The sequence below is a fragment of the Leopardus geoffroyi genome, chromosome D1 (genome assembly GCF_018350155.1).
Source record: "Leopardus geoffroyi isolate Oge1 chromosome D1, O.geoffroyi_Oge1_pat1.0, whole genome shotgun sequence".
Classification (NCBI taxonomy): Eukaryota; Metazoa; Chordata; class Mammalia; order Carnivora; family Felidae; genus Leopardus; species Leopardus geoffroyi.
Window position 1 is genome coordinate 39,397,300 of NC_059329.1, and position 14,903 is coordinate 39,412,202.

The 14,903-nt window shown below is 43.7% G+C and overlaps 1 long non-coding RNA gene across 3 annotated transcripts in view; it reads left to right on the forward strand.

Annotated features, from left to right (window-relative positions):
• Positions 1–14,903, forward strand: part of LOC123601013 — an 89,316-nt gene that overhangs the window by 55,328 nt on the left and 19,085 nt on the right. The window lies entirely within an intron of this gene.

A 14,903-nucleotide genomic window follows, 5' to 3' on the forward strand; every position in this document is an offset into this window, starting at 1 on the left:
CTCCACAGTGTCCCATGACCTGCTCCCCAAGGGCAGGAAACCTGCCTGTCAGCACTGTAGACATGCTCAGCATCGTCTCTCAAGACCCAGGGTAATGTGTAGCGTGTGGAGGGCGTGTGGTAAGTCACTGTAGAGTGAACTACACAATATACTCAAATTTCAGTTCAGTAAACTTGAGATGGTCCCTGCTGGAGGAGCAGTCAGAGCTGATGCAACATCTTCCACTTTTTCCTTGTCAGTTGCAGACTACCATTTTTGCAAAGTTCAGCTGTTTGAATTCTTTTGTGTGCCTATAATTATATCTCATGTTTTGTCTACAGATTGACTCTAAAAAATAAAACATCACCACCCGTATGATAGTTATATATTTTTCACTTACTGTAGAACCAAATACAGTGAAATCCTATGTCACTAATCCTGCTCAGTTCAAAGAATATTCGAGCCCATGGAGCAATTAAATTCTCTCACGTTCCAGCCTTGCTCAAAACCATGCCATTTTAGTTTGCTGTCTTTGCACTGGGATTTTTCTCACATTTGCTTGTTTGCTTTCCTTGGAGTTTCTAATTGTTTCCTTGTTTCTTGTTGAGAGAAATAAATGCCTTTTTAATTCCTGGATATTTCTAGGTTTTTAATACTATCTGATGAGCGAAATCCTTTTTTTTTTTTTTTCTTGGAGATAGTCATCTTAAGTCCTTTGACTTCAGTTTCTAACTTGGGCCAATTGTTTTATAAACTCCCTGTACAATTGTCATCTGATTCGCCTTTTCGTTGTTTCCATGGAATAAATCTTTCTGTTGTTATTGTAGACAATCCTCCAATCCACATTGTTCTTAAATTCTTCTTTTTTTAGTTTCATTTTTCAATTTCCGAATAAATTCCCAAGTCATTATTTTTTCAGCAAGACTATGGGAGATAAACTCTTTGACCTCTTGTAGTTCTGAAATGAATTTGGTCCCCATGGTGACTGACTGCAGCAGGAAATGGCTTCAAGGGACCCTCACATGTAGATCTGCTGGAGGGCAGGATGCCTAGGAGACTGACTTTGGGAGACTAACCTCGGATTCATCCTGTCTCGCAGTGAACGTTCTGGAACAGGCTGGAGTTGTAATCAGTTACTTGCTCCTATTGGGCTGGCAGAGTGTGGATAAGGATTTGATACAAAAACACACCGGGGGCAGCTGGGTGGACGAGTTGGTTAAGCGTCTCTCAGTTTCGGCTCAGGTTCTCATGGTTCATGAGTTCAAACCCCATAATGGGCTCTGTCCTTCAGATTTTCTGTCTCCCTCTCTCTCTCTTTCTCTCTCAAAAATAAATCAATAAACATTAAACACACACACACACACACACACACACACACACACACACACCCCAAACAGCTTCTTGAATGGAATGCTTACCTGAGCCAGGTAGGACAGCAGCGGCTGTGAGCCTTCAGGGAGATGTGAAAGCCAGAGGGTTTGCACTCTGACTGGGTGTGCTGCTGCTCTGTGCTCTGTATGGCTGTAATTGTACCTTCTAACTACACGGAAGGATCCGGATGTCTGCCTGTGTCTCTTGCCTCTCTCCATCCATCCTTTGGGACAGCCAAGCCAGTGGGCATAGTGTCATTTTCTCAATATTTCCCAGGTGCTGCTAGATCATATTGTAATTTCCAATATCAATGCTACAATGTCGGCAGTTAATCTAATTTTTGTCCCTTTGTAGTTGACCAACTTTATGTGTGCTTTACTTTTTTTTAGTGGTGGCTTTTAAGAGTATCTATTCTTAGTGAAATTTTATACTGATGTATTTGTGTACATATCTTTTTTCATTCTTCTTCTAGCTTTGGGGGAACACATTTCATTCTGAAGGTGTGAAGTTTTGGGGGGGACTCTGGAAAATTTATATATTTTTTTATTTCTCAATTATGTCCTCTTTCATGTACTGGATTCAGTTTTTCTGGGATGGATGTGGGACACCTGGATGCCTGGTTTGATGCTTTGTGTCTTTTCTCTCATGTTTTGTATCCTTTTTCTTTCATTCCATGTCTTTTTTATGTTTGTTTGTTTGTTTGTTTGGAAAGAGAGAGAAGGGGGGACGGGGGTGGGGGGGAGGAGAGAGAGAGAAAGAATCCCAAGCAGACTCTGCACCGTCAGTGCACAGCCAGACATGGGAATCAAACTCACGAACTTTGAGATCATGACCTGAGCCGAAATCAAGAGTCAGATGCCCAACAAATGAGCCACCCAGGTGTCCCTGTTGTTCCATGTTCTTGACAGTTTCCTTAATTTTATCATTGAGCCCCTACTTTTAAATTTTTATTGCAGAAATCACATTTTTAATTTCCAATCAATTATTTTCTCAATGTCCTCTGTATTAGCAGCCTATTCATGTTCCATTGATGTAATAGCTTCTCAAATATCTGATCATATTAATAAAAACTTTTACATTTTCCCTCTTGAGTATTCTATTTCCTCTAAAGTCCGATTTTTTCTTTTTTAGAATTTGTTTTGAACGAGTTTCTTGTTTTGTTTTATCTACTCTCTGCTTTTAACCTATTGATTTTTTTCATAAAGCTTACGATCCTGGGTTTCCTTTTGTATTTAGGAAAGAGAGGCTTCCTCTGCCATTTCTCCAATGCATATGTTCCCAAGTGAAAAGGGTTGGCTGTGAGCTCTGTGTACTTGTGTAGAGTACATTGAGTGAATTACTATGTTTGTTGGAAGCAGACAGGCAGGGTCGCCCCTCACCCCCATCTCCATCTTTGCAGACAAATGAAGAGAGATTTACCCCGAGGTGGGCAGCAGACTCCCACCCAAGAGCCCTGGCCTCTCCATGCAGACTCTTCCTTGTAGAGCAGGTCTCAGGTTTCATGCTGGGGGAAAATGCTGCTACCTACCCATTGTTCTGTGTGCTGAGGGGCTGGTAGTAGAAACAGAGAACTGGTGTTGAGTAACCGACTCAGCTATTCAGTAGGTTAACTGTAAGACATACCCCTTCTGGTCAGTTATATCCTACCGAGGAGAAGGCAGTAAGGGATGGACTTTGGGGATTCATGTGTGTGCACGTGTAAAAAGAGAGAGAGGAGGTAGAGAGGTAGGGTGGTACCAGTAGGTGAATGATTTACTGGTATTGATTATGTATCTGTCTCTTGACTAAACCATAAACATTTAAAGGCAGAGATGTCTTTAGTGTTGGGAAGTAGGCTGAAGAGAGAGATTAGGCTGCAGAGATGTAATATTAGGAACTGAAGAGGTAGATGAGGCCACGGAGAAAGAGTCCGAGAGAAGAGGGCAAGGACAGAGCCTTGGCCTGTTCAGTCAGCAGATCTTTACCAAGTACATTATTAGAAGGCCAAAAATACACTCTGGAGTAGACAGCCCAGCTCTACCATTTACCAGTGGTATAGCCTAGGACAAGCATCTTGAACTCTCTGTGCCTTAGTTTCCTTATCTATAAAATATAATATTAACACTGAGAATTTTTTTTCTCTTGTGTCATTTGTTATGTTCCTTCTTTTTTTTTTAACATGAAATTTATTGTCAAATTGGTTTCCATACAACACCCAGTGCTCATCCCAACAGGTGCCCTCCTCAATGTCCATCACCCACTTTCCCCTCCCTCCCACCCCCCATCAACCCTCAGTTTATTCTCAGTTTTTAAGAGTCTCTTATGGTTTGCCTCCTTCCCTCTCTGTAACTGTTTTTCACCCTTCCCCTCCCCCATGGTCTTCTGTTAAGTTTCTCCAACACTGAGAATTTTAAAAGTGAATAGATGTGGGGTGCCTGGGTGGCTCAGTTGGTTAAGCGTCCAACTTTGACTCAGGTCATGATCTCGCGGTTCAGGGGTTCAAGCCCCACATTGGACTCTGTGCTGACAGCTCGGAGCCTGGAGCCTGCTTCAGATTCTGTATCCCCCTTTCTCTCTGCCCTTCCCCCCACTCAGTCTCTGTCTCTGTCTCTCTCAAAAACAAATAAACATTAAAAAAATTAAGTTAATAGATGTGAAGAATTTAGAGTACACATGACACACTCGGAGTGCAACGTGTGTTAGTTGTTGTTATTATATGAGAGTTAGCTGTTCCTGTTGTACTTGCTGCCAGAAGGGCTGGGCACAGAGCTAGAAGCTGTTAATACAATGATGAGTTCCATACACCCTTCCTCTTAACAAGGAATCCAGTGGTGGAGACAGCAAGTAAGCGGCCTATTACTATAGCCTGATCTGTGGTACAGTGGAGACAGATGCCTGCAGAGGAGAGTGTACTTCCGGGGTGTCAGGAACCACTTCCTGCTGGGCGTGGAATCCCCTCCCTATTTTCTCCTGCCTGTGCTTTTGCCTTGGCCCACCCACACGAGTCTCGCTGGATTTCTCTGGAATCCCCGAGGCCTAAAGAAGTTGGACATCCAGGTTTCTTACCAGCCCTCCAGGCTGTAAGATTATTTTGCCAGGGGTTGGTAACCCAAGGCTTTGCCTTCCGAGCTCTCAAGCTGCCCTTCGACTGACCAACCTCGGAATTCAGTCTTGCTCAGGATGTAGCCACTCCCTTCCCTGCCCTGGTTTCATTTTCTTTTATCCAAACTAACCATTTGTATCTTCCATTGAAATGAAGGCTTCTGGCTGGGCCCATCCTTGTGGAAACTTAGAGGAGATTAACAGGCACCATTGCCATATTTTGGTTCTCATTTTCTGATTTGATTAAAAACTCACATTTCTGCTCTTTACCTTGCTGGTGCAAAGGAGGGTAGGTGAATTCAATAGTTTGTTAGCAGCTTACATATAACATATATGTCTGATTTGTAGGCACTGCTCTATGGTTGTGTCAACATCCTGTTTGTTGGTTTGGAGTAAAAAACATACATGAATTTGTATAGAGGCTAATGATAGATGAAAATGGCTGACTCTTAATGTTCCCCTGTTAGCTGATGGAACAGGACAGGGTGCCATCTTTGAATGGTCCTGATACCACTCTTCCCAGGGCTAAGTCTGTGTGCCCCCAAATGACAAACTCCCCAAGGCAGAGAGGAGTCAGTGGGCAGTCTTAGAGGCTGTGACCCCAGCCTGGGCAGTGGGCTAGAACGAGAGAATTATTGTGTCTGTGCCTTTTACTTTGCCCCTATTTTTCAAAGCAGGTATATTGAGGTACAATTTACGTACAATAAAATTCATCAATTTTATGTGCAGTTCTGTGCATTTTGACACATACAGTCATGTAGCCATCAGTATAATTGAGATATAGAACAGCAGTGTCACCGCCCCCCTTGAATTCTCTGGTGCCACTTTGTGGCCCTCCCCTCCTCCCACCCTCTCACCTCTGATCTGTTTTCTGCCCTTATGGTTTTGTGCTTTCCAGCATGTCATATTATGTAGCCTTTGAATCTGGCTGTTTTCTCTCAGGCCAGTACATTTGAGGTTCATCCATATTGGTGTCTGTCGCTAATTTTTACGATCATTCCTCAAGGTAGGATTTATCTTAATTTTAGAGATGAGGTTCTGGAGGCCAGAAAGGAGTCATGGTGTTGCAGAGAAGGAAAGACTTTCCCTCTACTGTCCTCGTCTAGGTCTGGGAGAAAAGGAATATACACTTATTCATTTTCAATATTATGTGCAGAGGGATGTCATACACAGAAAAGTGAATGCCCCCAGACGTGGTGAGATTTCAGAATTGACATGCCATCTGAATAAGGGAAGTGGGAGGTGAGTGAGTGGTTTTTAGGGAAGATGAATGGGCCCCAAGCAAAATAGGTGGGGGAGATATGATGGTTTGTGACAAAGTTGGCCTGGATGTGGCATCTACTTCTAGTCTTCTTTCCTGTGAAAGGGGTCGATCTCCTCTGGTTGATGGAACCCCAGGGGAGGGGATTTATAACAGTTGAGTTCCTGTTGGAGGCTCTGTCTTTAGGCAGATAAGGGGGTACAGAGAAAAGTATGTCTCTGCACGTATTATTTTTCAAGTGCCTTGAGCTCAAAATAATCACTATACCAAGTGGCACGTCCTGAGCTTCCTCAGTGCACTAAAGCTCCCCCCTGCTCATGGGGCTGGACCTGAGTCCAGATCTGTGTGCTGTCAGAGCCCACGCTCTCTCCGCTATCCCCCTGACAGAGGCGGTCCTGACCAGGGAGGCTTTCCCCTGCCTTCTGGGCTAAGAGAGGGGAAGATGTGAGGAGGAGCTGCATGGTGAAGACCACGCATCTGAGGGAAGAGATAGCCCCTTCTGCCACCTCCCTCCCGCCATGAACCTGTCTGGGTATCAGCATGTTTGAATTCCATGGGCACCTCAGAGCTAGGAATGTTCCTGTAACAGCATGTGGAGAATCTCTCTCCCTGTGCCTTAGAGGAGATCTTCCATCGATGTGTCTGTATGTCCTACCTATTTTTATACTGAGGAAACTTCTCTTCTGGAAGAACGCTTTCCGGGAAAGACTTGGGTAGATCATGGTGGACAGAGCAGAGTCCCTGAGCTAGGAAAAGAACAGAGGCATGTATTACCAGGTACTGTGCTTCCCTTCCTTTTAATTTTTTTTTAATGTTTATTTGTTTTTGAGACAGCATGAGCGAGGGATGGGCATAGAGATAGAGGGAGACACAGAATCTGAAGCAGGCTCCAGGCTCTGATCTATCAGCACAGAACCTGATGTGGGGCTTGAACCCACGAATCATGAGATCATGACTTGAGCCGAAGTCAGATGCTCAACCGACTGAGCCACCCAGGCGCCCCCATTCCCTTCCTTTTTAACAAGTGGTTGGTTTTTTTTTTTTAATTGATATAGAACAGATTCCATCTTTGTATTCATTATCTATTATTGCATAACAAATTACCCCAAAACTTAGTAGCTTAAAATTATAAATATTTATGATCTCATAGTTTCTGTGGCCAAGGAATCCAGGCACAGTGTAGATGGGTGGTTCTGATTCAGGGTCTTTTCCAAGGCTGCAATCAAGATAACAGCAAGGCTTACCAGAGAAGGATCTGCTTCAAATTTATTGGCTGTTGCCAGGCCCCGGGGTCCTTACTGTCTGTGGGTCGGAAGCTAAGTTCCTTGCCATGTTGCCCTCTCCTTAGGGTAAGTTCACAACAGACCAGCCAGCCTCTCCCAGAGTGAGAGCAAGAGAAAGACAGAGTATCCTGAAAGCCACAGTTTCTCATAACCCAACCTCAGAAGTGATAAACTGTCACTTGTGCTGTACCTGTTTGTGGGAAGTTGGTCATTAGGCCTGGTCCACACACCAGGGGAGGGCACTGCACAAGAGTGTGAATACCAGGAACTGAGGACTCTCCTAAAGGCAGCCTGCCACAAGTAATAATGTTAGTACAGTTTAATGCACTTTAAATCTTAAGGATTTAAGTCAATGAGTTTTGACAACTTAATACACCATGTAACCATCACTCAAAATAAGACAGATCATTTCCATCATCTTAGAAAGCGTCTAATGACCCTTTTTAGTGAATTCACCCCACTCCTGCCATCCCCCCACACAGACATCCTGACAACCGCTTTCTTATTTCCATCACCATGGATTCATTTTTCTGCTGGTGAACTTCGTCATTCAGTCATTCAGTCTGATTTTTAATTCCTGTTCTTTCCTCCTTGCTTGGTTGTGTGGAAATAAACAAAGACCACCCACATGAGGACAGGTAAAGGCTATTTATTCAGGACTTGCTCTAACAGTAGAGTCAGCCCCCATCACTTGCATTAGGGCAGAGACTCAAAGGCAGCGAGGGAGTGAAAAAGCTTTATAGTGAGAAAAAAAGGCAGGCGTCAGGTGTGTGCCTATTGGAGGCAGTTTACATGGGGAAGCAGGAGGTGGGATAACCAGAGCTGAGCGTCCTGTGTAATTGGTGAGGGGAACATATCTGGCCATGTCTGGGTGATCCTGAGTCGGAAGTGAGGGCAAAACTTAGCGAAGCCATCAGTTACTGATCAAATCTGATCGGGGCCTATTGCTACAGAGGTTGTGATTTGATTCATTGACTGGTTGCTAGCTGATGATTTGGCTTCCCAGGCTGATTGCCACGGTTTGTGGGTCAGAGTCACTGCTCTGAGGGCATCTCTGGGGCAGCTGCCCAACAGAATGAAAACAGGCCGTCCTCAGCTTCTTCTTGAGCACCTCGTCTCTTCTCTCCCAAGGTGCTTTCTACTCTACCTCCCCACCCGCACCTCAGTGCTGGCCGTCCTCCCCCTCAGCAACTGGTGTTTGTCCATCCAGACCCCTGGTAACGGAGCTGGTTTTACCCTGCAACCCTGGCCTTACGTCTCAGGCTGACATGACTCTCCCCGCACCCCACACATCCCTTTTTCTCTACAGAACCTTCAGTCCCCACCTAGCTTTGAGCAGAAAAAAGGCTAGCTGTGTATGCTATTTTATAGGATTCTCAAATTATTTCTGAAAAATTTCACTTCCACAAAGAGATTTTAAACTCAAAATCAAAGTCCCGATCTATTTCCAGGAGGGACTAGCCTACAGTTGTGTGTACAGTAGACAGTTGTCTTTTTCTGTGAAATGAGGTTATCTCTCAAATACATGGGCATGCAAATGATACCCTGTTTCAAAGGAGATGTTTGAAATGCTGCATACAGAGTGCCCAGAATGATCTGGGACGCAGCAAGTACCCCGTAAGTGGTGGCTATTGTTGGATCAGTTGAAACCCAGGCATTATGTCATCCAGACCAATATTTCTTCTAGATTCTAGCAAGTGCCCAAGTGACGGAGCTACTCAGAACTCTTCAAATTTTGACGTAGATGTGCTGAGTGATTGGCTTCACTGATTGGCTACTAATTGCAATCTCTGCTCAGGAAATGAACATTTTGACCAGTGAATTTTGCAAGGCCAATTACCATGGGAATGTTATGTCAACATGACCTCCCAGAAAACGATAGTACCTGAGTCCTTCAGAGTACTAATGGTATGACAGTCAGGACTCCATCAACTGTATCAGCATGCCTGTGGACCTCCTTCCAGGCCAACGCCTAACTTACTGAAAGACCTGACTGGCTGGGGTTGACCCCTCTCCACCCTTCATGCCCCCTGGCTCTTCTAAAAGGGCTGTGGGGACCTGCAGTTCTGGACAGTGTGCCTCATGGCCTGTTCTGCGACTCAGCAGGAGGGACGCATGCTTGGTGTTTTGTCGTCACAGGAAACAGCAACTCTCAGATGTTGCAGTGTGGCCAGTGCGGAGAGAATGCAGAATTTCCCGATTCCCACCTCCTTTGGTCTCTTCTGGTATGAAGAATGGACAGTTGTCAGATTGCAAGGGACAGGGTGATATTAGCTAGAGGGCATAGAGATCCAGGAGAAGAAAGATCATCCGAGGGCTCAGAGTCAGTCTAAGTGGCTTTGAGCCCTCCCCTGATAGAATATCTTCTATTGTGCTGGGAGAGGTTGCAGATGAAATTTTGGAATGTTTGTTGGGGCATCGGGGAGAGTGGGTGGAAGAGAAGTTTAAGACAAGGGAGGCCAGTGTTAGCCCGTATATTTTGGGCATGGTGACATCAGCTGCTCTAACAGATAAACGCTGCAGTCTCAGTGTCTTAATACTGATTGTGTTACCTCTCCCTATGACTCAGTCTGCTGTGAGTGGCATGGCTTAGCAGCCTTCCACACCAGCACTCGGGGACCCAGTCTCTATCCAGCTCGTGATCCACTCTCCTCATGGGGGGCAGAGTTTTTCCTGTTCAACGGGTAGATGGGGACAGAAACTATAGGAGAGGTAGACCTGCTTCTTATCAGAGTCTGCCCAGAAATGACACACAGCACTTCTGGCCATATTTCCTTGGCTGGAGCTCAGTCACACGGCCACACCTGACAGCAAGAGAGCTGGGGAATGTGGTCTGTGTCCCCAGAGGAAAGGGAAGGGGACTTGATAGGACAAAGCAGCAAACCAAAATGTAAAGTTAACTGAAGACTCCAGAACACCACCAGACCAAGCCATACTCCTCCTGAACTACTGGTTTTATTTATTTCCGATGAAATTCTGAACCTTCTCGCGGATTCTTTTTCTGTCTTCACTTTAGCTACTGCAAAGCTCAGCTGCACAACTGTACAGTGTGTGCTTCTACGTATAATCTTTTTCTTCTGGCCTTCTGTTTATTTTTTTGTAATAAATCTACATTTATTTCCCCCTTTATTGGGTTTCCTTATTTATTTTGGAAAGATGGATTTGCATATGAAGCAGATGCTTTTGGGCTCCCGCTTTCAGGGTAAGCTCACCCCAAGGTTCAAAGTCTGGTTGTTTGTTCAGGCTCTTACAGATTTGTTCTGGGCTCTTTGGGGATCTAATTTCATAAAATGATAGAAAAGGCTTTTGCAGTTCTGTGAGGGGAAACAATGGATGAGAGAGCTGTGTGCCCTGGTGTAAAGATGATAGTCAGAAATGATACCCATGGAGGGAGTGGTGTAGTCTGGCCCCAGCCTCGATAGAAGCCTCTGTGGGAATATGCAGGGCCCCAGGCTGCTGGGATGGGCTCAGGACAACTTTGTAAAAAGGTGCAACCAGTGGGAGGACAAGGACCTAAATCCTTTCCATGGCCACAAACCACAGCGTTGGCCATAGAAATGCAGGGAGTGTACCAGTGGCCAGTACTCTCGGGGTGTCACCGGCCACAGAGACAATAAGATGCGGCTCAAGAGTGAGAACATGGTCCTCCTCCCTGTTGGGGAAACCTCTCAGAAAGCGCTCTTAGGTTTATTGTTGTCTGGTCTGGTTTTGGAAGTTGCCCATGATCAGGTAGGGAGAGGCTGCCGTTGTAGATAGGAGATTAATGCTGGTGTGCACGTAACCTCCTCATGCTATCAAGCTGATGAGATGCGTGGGACATTCCACTTTCATTCACTGTTGTAAGTTACTTCAAATCTCTTGAAAATGAGATGAAGCTTGTTACAAGTTGCATGTCTCTCCCAAACGATAGGAAGTCCTAGCCCCTCCCCCCAGTAAATATGACTTCTATGATATAATTAAAGGGTTTGTAAAAAGAAGAAGAAAGACTGCCCAGACAAGCTCCTTCCCAAATTAGAAATGAGTGCCTGTGTTTCATTCCTCTGGAGTCTGGCATGAAATCTCTGTGCCCAGTTTGCTTGCTGCGTTTCAAATACCAGAGTGAGCATTAGGCATTCAGGAACACAATAGGGAAAGCAAGATACTTCTATTAGACCAGCTGCTGAGAAAGAGGGTGTCTCTTACTCCTTCCTGTACCACCACCACGTGGTCCCTGACATGGAATAGTTGCTTAATAATGGCATGATTAATTTATCTGTTATGCCTCTTCTCCTACCAGGATCCAAGTTCTTTGAAAGTGGGCACCATATTGTATTTTCTTTGTAGTTGGCTCTGGCGGTTATTGTTTTTATATCTCCAGTATGCTTTCATTTCTCCCTTCTTAAGGGGGTGTCTTTTCCTTTGGGCATCTCTTCCTCACTCTGTGTGGTCCTGGTAGGCTTTACTTATGATTTCCCCCATTCACAGGGGTAGGCATGTGACCCACACAGGGCAAACCATAATTCGATACTCCTTCAAAGCCCTGGATTAGCCCAAAGATGAACATATGATTCAAGGTCAGCCATCAGAGTGCTTCATTAAATTCTCTGGATTGGAAGGGAAAGGGTAGCCATTTTTTCTTGGATTCTGAGCTGAAAGAACATTGATTTTGGGCTGCAGCCTAATTCCCTGGTACCAACCTATCTGAAGGAAAAAGAGTGAGGACAAGACAGAAGGAGAATTGAACAGTGATATGTAGGGTAAGGAGGCTTGTGTCCTCTACTCCAGTTTCTGAGTAAGTCCTTAGCTCTTACACCTCACCCCTTTATTTTATCACTTCCCCATGACTACTGCAAGCTTTGTAATTCAGTAAGTCCTATTTTTTTTTTTGTTAAGTTAGTTTGAGTTGAGTTACATGCTGAAGTACCTGTGTTTGCACATGTACAATGCCCACTGCAAATATTAATGGCAAGTGTTTATACATGCTTAATATGTACCTGCCATTATTGAAACGCTTTATGTATATTAATTCATTCAAAAATAATGCCATTTAAGTTGTGTTACGGCCACTACTCTTTTAGGGATCAGAAAACCGAGGTATAGAGAGGCCAGAGAACTAGTAAATAACAAAGCTAGGATCTAAAACCAGGAAGGCTGGCTCCAGAATATGTGTTCTTAACAGCTATTCTATTTTGCTTCTTAAATATCAGGTAGTTACTGATTTTTCCACAGAGTGAATGAGTGGCAGAAAAGGAAAAATAGGAAAACCAAATTGGTTTCATGGCTGTTAAGGGGGGGAACTAATGCTATATGCCACACATGAGGGCAGAGGAACCCTCCTGCACTAAAAGACTAGAAGGACCAAACGTCCATCAGTAGGAACTGAATACCCTAGTACCCAGACTGTGCTCTGTAAATACCATTTCTGTAAATGACACCATACGGATGCAATCAGCAAAAATCAAGACTGTGAGAAACTCTACAGGATGAGCAGCTTGTTCTCTTCAACAAATAATTGCAAGTGGAGGGAAAAAGGAGGTGGGAGGGTATTGCTGAGTCAAGGAGACTTGTAAAATATAAAATTAAATAACAACGAATGGGTCTTAGTTGGAATCTGACTCAAGCACGCCAAATTGACAAAAAGATGATTCATTGGCAGAATACTTACTGTTATCAAGGAATTATGATGAATATTTAGGCGTGATAAATATATTAGTTATTTTTTAGAGTCCTTATGCTTTAGAGATACATACTGAAATATTTGTGAATGAAATGATATGTCGTCTGGAATTTTCTTCAAAATTATTCATGGAATGAGAAAGAAGTGTGTGGGAATATAAACGAAACAAGATCAGCCATGAATTGAAAATTGTTGAAGCTGGGGAGTGGGTACGTGCATCCATAATACTGTTCTCTCTACTTCTATATATATGTTTGTTTTCTGTAGTAAACAATTAAAAAATATATTCCCACGTCAGTCAGGACTGGCTTGGGAAAAGGGCACAACAGAGGCTGCATACTGGTGGAATGGACATCAGTAGGGCCGATTATAAGGGGTTGTAGACCTGGGGAAAGAGCCAGGGCAACATGGAAACTGGGACTTAGCGTGGAAACTTGCATCCATGGATGACCGTCTAATCCTTCGCTTCTGTGCTTACACATTTTCTCCCATGCACCTACTTAACAATCCACCCCTTATTCCAGGCACTACCTTCCAAGGCTATGTATCTAAGCACCTTCTACCCCACTCACAAGTGCCCCATTTACTACCGACTTTGCTTCTCCCTCTTCCTTTATGCTTGAGCATGAAGATGAGGTGGTGGGTAGGCCTGTATCTGCTCAATGACTGGGCCAGGATGAATAAGTGAGGTTGATTGTATTAAATGGCATGGAGTTCCTAGAACTGAGTAAACTTCTTTCTGGCACACAGGGACTTCTATGTCTATATACCTATATCTTCACAAATCCTAATCCAGCCCTGTGCATCCAGGTAGTGTTTTATGTACCGTACTTTTTAATCTGATTTACAGAGTGAAACAAATCTGTGATTAATCCAGAGAGCTGATATTTTCTAATTTGACTTCATGACATTTCTGGTCACCTCACTTTTTTCCATGGAGTGAGGGGTGATCTCCTCTTCCTCTCTGATGCATATAGACCATCTTCATAAATCCTCATACAAAAGGTACTAGAATTCCAGGGCAATCTAATGTTCAGAGGGATGTATCTGCAAACCAATCTGGAGATGAGAGTGGGTCAACAAAGTTAATTGTCTTTTAATCCCATAGCTTGTTTTCTTTAAGTCATATACACAGTCAAAACCATTGTTTCCAGAACTTTTTAATGGTACAGACCAGTGGGGTAAAAAAAAAAAAAAAAAAAAAATCCCATACAATTACAGTGTATTTATTTTTACCAATTGCCCCGTTCAGATCTGTCTTCCCACTCTCATCCCCTTCCCCATCACTGTAAGGCCTCATGAGAATGGATACAAAGAATGGATCCTCCTTATGACAGCTTACCATTTAGAAATATTATATACATAGGGACGCCTGGGTGGCTCAGTCACTTGAGTGTCTGACTCTTCATTTCAGCTCAGGTCATGATCCCAGGGTTGTGGGATTGAGCCACATGTTGGGCTCTGTGCTGAGTGTAGAGCCTGCTGAAGATTCTCTCTCTGTCCCTCTGCCCCCCTCTCCTGGAATGCTCTCTGAAATGAAAAAAAAAATGTTTGTAAAGGAAAGGAAAAGTCAGAATTAACTCTTATTAAGCATCTTAAATGTATATGGTATGGCTGTGTTTATCATCATTTACATGCATTATGTCATTTAATCATATAAGGGTTTATAGATGATTAAATGAGATCATATATGTTAAGTGCTTCTCAGAGAAGCTGAAATATAGAAAGTACCAAACATTGTAGTGCTCCAAAACACATAAATAAGAATAGCTTTTATTATTAACTATGAAGTAGTTATTTCTCTCATTTTATAGATAAGAAAGCAGAGGCCCAGAGCCATTTAGTATCTTTCCTAAGATCACACAACTACTAAGTAGTAGAGCTGGGGTTTTGACTGGGGTTTCCATGAGTATAAAGCTATGTCAGTCAGAGTTCAACCAGAGTAACAGAACCAATAAGAGATACATAGTAAGAGTTACTGCAAGGAATTAGCTTAAACAACTGTGAGGACTGCATAAGCAAGTTAGAAATGTGGAGGTTAGGTCATCAGAAAAGGCAGGCTGGCATTCTCAGGCATGAGCTGATACTGGAGTCCACAGGCAGAATTACTTTTTTAAGAGAGCTTCAGCTCTGCTCTTAAGGCCTTTCAAATGATTGAACCAGGCCCACCTATTATCTGTGATAATCAACTGATTATGGACATTAATGACATCTCCAAAATACTATCACAGCAATACCTTGATTTGTGTTTGAGTAAGTAGGGGCTGTAGAC